Source organism: Protomyctophum bolini (genome assembly GCF_963924005.1).
Source record: "Protomyctophum bolini genome assembly, chromosome: 18".
Taxonomy (NCBI): domain Eukaryota; kingdom Metazoa; phylum Chordata; class Actinopteri; order Myctophiformes; family Myctophidae; genus Protomyctophum; species Protomyctophum bolini.
The window spans coordinates 8090818-8098996 of record NC_137879.1 but is presented as its reverse complement, the minus strand read 5'-3'; the positions used below and the strand labels follow the sequence as shown (position 1 = coordinate 8098996).

The 8179-nt window shown below is 43.4% G+C and overlaps 1 protein-coding gene across 3 annotated transcripts in view; it reads left to right on the top strand.

Annotated features, from left to right (window-relative positions):
* Positions 1-7038: 7038 nt before the first annotated feature.
* Positions 7039-8179, top strand: part of LOC308333354 (receptor-type tyrosine-protein phosphatase epsilon-like) — a 119038-nt gene continuing 117897 nt past the window's right edge. For 2 of the 3 annotated variants that reach the window (XR_013965792.1, XM_080789710.1), the window contains exon 1: positions 7039-7392. The gene's annotated coding sequence lies outside the window, so the exon portion shown is untranslated. The remainder of the gene's footprint in view (positions 7393-8179) is intronic. The other variant, XM_080789711.1, reaches the window with a different exon arrangement.

Below are 8179 nucleotides of genomic sequence, written 5' to 3'. Positions count from 1 at the left end.
ATGAGTTTCAGCAGAACTACAGAACTGCCTTTGTGAAATGTTAAAGGTGCTGTAAGGGAGATGTTTTGTTAAAATGGCTCTAGTAAATCATTGATATATTGTTTGTTCAGTAACAGAGGTCTTCCCATGCCTCCATACCTACTTCATAATGTTAATTGTGTTAAAAGTACAATTGATCAACAGTAATAGGAAGGGGGAATTAAGGCCTGGGCTCTACTGTATTTAAGAACATATTAGCCTAATTGACTTACATACGCCTTGACGCCAGCATCTTACAAAGAAAAACAGTTAGGACTATTTGTTTTCCAAAACACAGACTGCCACTCATCCCTACAATGATTGCAAACAGTCTTCATAAATAGTACACAAGCCTTCACATCTTGTCTTTTACCAGTATACTACCACATCCCCTGTACTTTATTATTTTATTAAGGTGCAATGTAAATTTGTTTTGTTAAATTTGTTTCCACTTTAGGGTATAAGACAGTGGTTTGTTTAACATAGTGTGTCACTATATAGATCAAGTGTACATTTTAATTATATACTAAGAAGAACAAAAAACAACCTTTCATAATAGCATTTTAAATATCCATTGTAACTAAATACATAGGCAGTTTGTTTTAATGTTGAGTAACGCAACAATTAATGATATTCTATTTTTTTTTGCAAAGCACGGACAAACGATTGATTCAACATTTTATTCAGTTTGTAGAATGGTTACAGTTCAAAAGTACAGGTCAATACAAAAAACCTGAAACACAATTGTTTACACCAGGGTCCTCCATTTTTCAATTAATCCGAACATTTAATGACATACAACTAAAATCGTCTAAATGTAAACTACAGCAAATCTGGGGAATCTGTAACATTCAAATAGTAAATTTACTTGCAATTAATCTGTACATGGAAACATTTGTTTCATCGCCATCCTGTTAATCTAGAATTAACATGCTCATATATACAGTAAGTAATGCGTTGTACCAGTTTAGCCCAATTGTTTAAAAAATACCATATGGATCAACATTTTACACCTGTGCTAATAACCCATCCGTTACTACATGTGGAGTCAACCTTCTTCCCATATTGCGCTGCAACGTAACTCTGCGAAATTCTAGTTAGATTAGTCGATGGGTGGCTCTTCCAAGACAGATTTTGCGCTCTCATTAGAAGGCGGGTGTAAGTGCCATCCAACCGTTTCTCTAGTTTCTTTGAAAGTGTCCATGTCTCGGAGCCATAGAGTAGAATCGGCTCAACGGTCGTCCTAAAGTATTTTTACTTTTAGTTTAACATTTTTATTTTACTAAGCTGGGATGACCAGATCTTATGCATGTCATTGCAGGCTGACCAGGCCATACCCTTCCTACTTTGAAAGTCCTTTTGGGAAGAAGATATATATGAACCCAAATACTTGTAGTCATCAACCTGTTTCAGAGGAGTGTTGTTAAGTGTTTTTATAATGTGGTTATTGTATTGGTGTTGGATTTGCATATATTTACGTATTCAGTTTTCGTCTCGTTGAGATAAAGACCAACACAGTTGGAGGCCTGCTCAAGAGACTGAAGGAGAGCCTGAGCCGAGCGTATTCCAATGATGACGTACTGATAAGTGTGATGTCATCAGCGAAGTCAGTGTCTGTTAGTTATTTAGCAGGATGACGAGAGCTTCTCCTAGAGGGTTTAGTTGGTAGCCCTTATCATTGATAGTATCAACTGACATATGAAGAACATAATCAACAACAATAATAAATAGAAATGGGGCAAAAGTGTGTCGCCTTGGAGAAGATACCACATACTTGCTTCCAAGATACCACAAGCCATCTTCTGTAGGTGTGTGTGTGTGTGTGTGTGTGTGTGTGTGTGTGCGCGAGCGAGCGTATGTGTGTGTGTGTTTGCATGGATCACTTCACTCTATGAACTCCCACACCTCTCTCTCTCTCTCTCTCTCTACCGTTGCCATATTGACCCAGGCGGTTTGACGGAGCGATCCGGTCAAAAGCAAAGGCCCTCGCGGAGGAGGCGTGTCCAGCGACCCTTATAATTGGATCAGAGCTTGTTACACACACACACACACACACACGTACAGAAGAACATAACCACCACATTCTACACACATGAAGCTCATAGAAGGCGTAGGGTGGCTGGGCTAGCTTTCATGTGCAGTTTTTATAGGTTATACTTCCTCTCGCTCCTCTCTCTCTCTCTCTCTCTGATGTTGTCATGCATGGCGATCCCTCACAGTTGGTCGTATTTGGGTGGAAACTGGAAAGCAGCAGACAGAGCTTTTGGTTAATCCCAAAGTAAATGATGTCCCGTCTGGATTACACAGAGACAACGGGTGGTAGTGTTTTCTTTTTTTATATTGTTATATATTTTTTTATCAGCCTCAAATGATAGCTTGATGTAATCCCACACTGGGGCCTCTTCTTGATGTTATTTCACAGACCATGAGGTTATTGTTTGAATTGGAATGATGCACGCCTCCAGCTCGCCATGGAAAGACGCAATATGAATACTATAGCTATACGGTATTATGTGGGATGATATCATCATTAAATATAGGGGTCTCCTGTCTGTTAGTATCTCTGTTTCTCTTTCTCTCTGCTGCTGCTGCTGGGCTGGGGCTGTGGGACTCTGTCTGGCCACCAGTGCCATTATCCCATTGAGGCCTTGAGGTTCTCAAACGTTTTCATGTCGAGCACCCCCAAAATGGAATGAAAATGTGATTTGACCATCTCAAAAACATGTTGTTCCAGGGACTCGCCCCGAGGAGCAAATATCTGAGTTAAACAATGTTTGCTTTCAAAGATTTCCACACATTTTCAATATAAAAAAAAGCAGATCCGCAAGCTCAACTATACGAGTGCGTAGATCTAGCTATTTGTTTTTTAATAGCCAAAGTGCACAATATGCTGAAAGTGGTTTATATATATATACACGCACGTTTCTTTCCCGGTTTTAACGGGTTATTTGGCTGTCATGGAAATTCCCTGCCGGCATGACACCTAATTTTCCGAGATGTCACACACAGGGCCTGTCCGTGCATCGCAGCGGACGGCATGTTTTCACCGGGGGAAAAAAAGAAAAAAAGGGGTGGTGGCGAACCAACGTGTCCATTTATTACACACAGCAGCAGCCCCCGGGAGAAATAAGTGGAATGAGAGTACAGAAGAGAGACCCCTCGCACAAAGACCCCTACCCAGCACCCCCCCAGCGTCCCTCTCCCTCCTCCTACTCAATCCTTCTCCCCGCCTGGCTAGACTGCATGCCTGTCGTCATGGAAACCAGTCTGAATGCTTATACTCTGAGACAGTGTCATTCCCATGCAGCCAGGTAGATAAATTGCGCTCTAGCCAGCTTGCCCTCATTTTCTCTCTGTCTCTCTCTCTCACATGGGGCATTGTAGAGGGAAGGGGGTAGAGTTGTACTCTAGCAGGTCGCTCGCTGACAGCGGGTTAAGATGGCGCGCTGTATCATCAGGCCACGCACTCTCCTGTACGGTACGGTACAGTACAATACAATAGAGTTTTGTTTGGTCATGTGGGCGATTCTTCAAACCTGATCGTTCGGGGCAGACGAGACACACCACACTAAACAAGAAATGGTGTGTAAATAGGCATTACAATGGTCTGGACGGGAACCCCTTTTGGTGTTTTACCCCCTCAGGCCGGGGAACCCATTGTGGGGTTCTGTAAAGGTAAAAGATTTGATGCTGCTATATAAATATTTGAACTTTTTCAGAAAACTGTGACTTTACTGTCATCTGGGCCCGGGTACCCCCTGAAATAAATCATGTGGTGACCGGGACCCCCCATGAAACTACTGACCACCACAGGTTGAGAACCACTGCTATGTACAGTATTAGGCCTAACTGTACCTCAACCTTCCAAAAGAACCTGTGTGTGAAGAACCGACCATTTGTTTAGTAGGAGATCCGCTGGGCTTGTGGGCTTTGCTTCTATACAACATCCATCAACAGCATCCAGATTTTAAGTGAGAAAGATTTCCAAGTTGACCCTGTAGTGTAAGTAACATGAACACTGCAGGATTTCTGCAGAGAGTGCATCAAATTCCCTCGGGGTGGAGGAAATTATTCAGTGATATATACTGTGTGTGGTGTCTGGGACGCTTTTGAGGGAATCATGCTAAAATATGTATGTAGCTTTATGAAACTCACTGAGGCTTTCGTGAAAGACCAGGCCTCACATCTGAGGATGATATAATATGCTCTTTCTTTTTTTCCCCTTTTTTTCCCCTCGCCATTCAGCACATTTCCAAATTGGTGTGAAGCTAAATGCTTTACTTATTAAACGAGGTTAGTCTGGATAAAACACACAGCACCCTGCTGTGAGGCTGTGTGTGTCTGGTGGATTTGGGAGGCCCTATAATCCCCAAGCCTCTGATTATAAAAATATCAAAAATATTCTAACATAAAGGGCTTCCATGGTCAAGTGCCTTTGTGTGCCACTGGTAAAATCCTCAGTGTTCATTTTTATTCACTTGTAAACTCAGAGAGCGTATAAATGTAACGCTTTGCTGTATAGTTAAATTAACACTCGAGATTTGACAGTGTACCGCTTCGAGCCCCCTCAGGCGCTTATAATTGGTCTGATGCAAAAAGAAAAAAATATGCAAAAAAAAAAATAGAATCCTGTAAAACCTCAGGGAAGCCTTCAAAATCTGAATAATCCGTCCGTCCGTCTGTGTACACCGTTAACCCGGTCCATGCCACATTTTGCACACGCACTCCCTGGATGCCAACGATTAACTTCTGCCCCACATTTTCCAGAACGGCCTGTTATAGCGCCACCGGGAGGCTGACTTTTGTAAAGCCCATTTGTTGATATTACTCCTTCAGATTCTGTCCAAAAATCCTGCAAATCGTTACACACTAGCTTTATAGTCATGTGCTCAAGACGGATCTGTCTGATATTTCATATTCTATCCTAATTGGCTAACATTGGCTTTCAAAGTTTTGCAGGATTGGCCCTTTTGAAACAAAAAGCCTCAAATTATGAACGCAGCGTGCAATTTACGTGCAGTCTTTCACAGACTTTCCTACTAGGCTGAGGAATATATCCCACCCTTTTCACATTGGCCTGTTATAGCGCCACCAACAGGTGGATTTTAGCAAAACACATTTTTGGAACAAAATGCCTCAAATCATCCAATTACTCAAATCATCCAATTACCATCCAAGGCGTAAGAAGAAATGGCACCCTTTTCACATTGGCCTATTATAGCACCACCAGGAGGCATGTAGGCTACAAGCTCGCTTCGTATACATCTTCGTACATCTGCTGTTTTTCTTTTTGTAACATCTTGAAAGTGTGAGAAAGTATACCGATTCATTTGTAGAATCGGCCTCGTGTCTTAATGGGTTAAGTGGCTTTGAAACAATTTGTAATGTAACTGTGTTGTTTAGACAAAGTGTCATTATATAACCCTAATTTAGACAAAAGGCTCACCGGCTTAGTTCATTACTTTATGAAGATTATCTTTCCTTCTCCATGGTTGCGTGCGTGCGTGCATGCATGCGTGTGTGTGTGTGCGTGTGTGTGCGTGCGTGCGAATGGCATTATTATTATCCATGAAGCAGAACCTGATTAAAGGTGTTTCATTACTCCACCTGGGTCTCTAATGACTGCTTAGATTACACCTCTCTCTCCCTCCCCCTCTCTCTCTCTCTCCCCCTCCCTCCCTCTCTCTCTCTCTCTCTCTCTCTCTCTCTCTCTCTCTCTCTCTCTGGCTGGGGACTCATCATTCTACTCCCTGTTAACAGTCAATTACACGGCAAAATGCAGAGTATTAATTATAAAGACGCAAAGCGCATGTTTCATGTTCTACCTGAATTACCTTCCCATCAGACGACAGGACTCGAGGCGGCATGAGGTTCAGGTGGTACTGCTTTCTCAACAAGCCAGTGTGTCCTACCCGTCTATATATAATATGGCTCAATGGATGAGTGAGGGGGACGGGGCCCCCCTCCAACCACTGCAGCAGATGTAGTTATATTATAATAATTGGGGCAGCAGTGGCTAAGGAGGTGGAAGGGAGTCAGGGACGCTTAGGGAAATGGATGATTCCCCGGTTTGATCATCCTCTGCGGCTCGCCCTGGGCGGGTTATGGGCGACGGTGGCTCAGGGGTAGAGTGGCTGGATAGTAACCGCAAGGTTGCCAGTTCGAGCCCGGGCTCCCCCAGAGTTAGTGTCGAAAGTGAACCCCACTGAACCCCCTAATTGCTCCTGATGTGCTGGTTGGTGTCTTGCAGGGTTTCCACCGCCATCAGTGTATGAATGTGTGTGTGAATTGATGCTTCAATCTATGTAAAGCGCCTTGGATAAAGGCGCTATATAAATGCACCATTTACCATTTTATGTCGAAGTGTCCTTGAGCAAGACACTGAACCCGTAACTGCTCCCGATGAGCAGGTTGGTGCCTTGCATTGCATTGCATTGCATTTACGCTGCCATATCGTTATAATAATACATACAGTTTATATACGCTTTTCAAGGTATTCAAAGTCGCTTTACAGAACACCAGTTGGTTGGCAGTGCTTGACCTGAGGGAGTGGGTTGGGGACGTGGCGCTCAGATATCGTTGTGTAATGCACACTGTAAAGCCCTTGTACATAAAAGCGCTGTATGGATGCAATGCTCCATTTAATAACGTACACTATCATATAATTTTAAGTACCGGTACATGAAGTTCCGGAGCTGCAGCTTTGATTCTGAAATTGTAAAATAAATAAATTGGATGGGTCTGTTTTTATGGCTATTATTATGAAATCCATTTTTCGCACTGGCAGATTCATCTGGTTTCCAGGCTGCCATTTTTACGCTGTGTAGCCAAAAGAGAGCACACACTGACACAACCCCCCCTTCCTTCTCACACCTTCTCCTCACACTCGCTCTTTCTTAATGGACTGCATGATTAAATGTGTTGCATGCGGCATTAATGTCTCACCTCTCTCTTCCCCCCCATTCTGTCTGTTTTTCTCTCAAAAGGTGGTGAGCGCGTTGTGTATTTAATTATACGACCAACGCTGCTGCTGCTGCTTTTAGAGAGACTGTGGATGAATGGCTGGCTGAGTGGCTGGCCGGCTGGATGGACGTGAGGCACTGTGGGATCTGAGAGCCACATCTCACCGCTGTCTGGATCCAGAGAGACCACCCCCCTCTCTCTCCATCTCCTGAGGACCACCCCTCTCTCTCTGCATCTCCTGAGGGCTACCAGACCAGACCAGACCCCTCTCTCTCCCCTACGACCGCCACACCACCACCACCACACCCCCAGCTCAGGGCAATGTGACCACTGGACCCACGGCCTGTACCAAACTGACCCGCTGTTATGGATCTGAGAATGAGCATACACTGAATCAACACACTCATCCAGGTAAGGACATGTACTGTTGTTTCCATGCGCTCATGTACTGTTGTTTCCATGCGCTATATACACCGTTTGATTTACACTCTTGAGAGTGTAATACACTCCGGATTTGTACACGCTCTCAGAGTTACAGACCGGCAAAGGGTCCATTTGGTTTATTGTAACTAGCAATCACCTTCCCGAGACTCCTCCTCTGTGTAGTCAGCTGAAATATGCAAGCCCATTTCAGCCACAGTGAATAAAATAACATCTTAATTGTGCGTTTTTATCTTCCAATTACAACTGTTTCTTCTTCTCACAATGACCCTTTTCACATGATGTGATGAAAAGCCTCTGAATTCAGAGATATATAAACTCATGAGGGGTGCTTTTCTTCCGTAGTGACACATGCTAGCCTATTATCTGGTGGAATAAATGAGCGTTTCACAGCTCTTCGTCTCCCACGGTCCTTTGTGTTGCTCATCACAATTCCTGTGAAAGCTTCGGCTTTACTCACTTCCTCATTGTGGAGGACCTTCATTATCTTATTATCAGTGTTGCCACGTGTTGCCTTTTAGAAGCCACTTTTGTTGCTCGTTTTTTTCTGTAAGGTTCACATGTAAATGTTGGTAGTTGCGGGTTGCAATCTTTTGGGCTCATTTTCAAAGTCTATAGTTGCGTTTTTGGGCTTGCTTCCATTTGTTGGAATAGAGAGGGTATGCACATTCATGAAGTGAATGGCAAATCGAGTGGCAAAATGAGTGACAAAGTGAGTTTAATGTTGTTTATCAACGTTTAATGCAATCAAATTCAA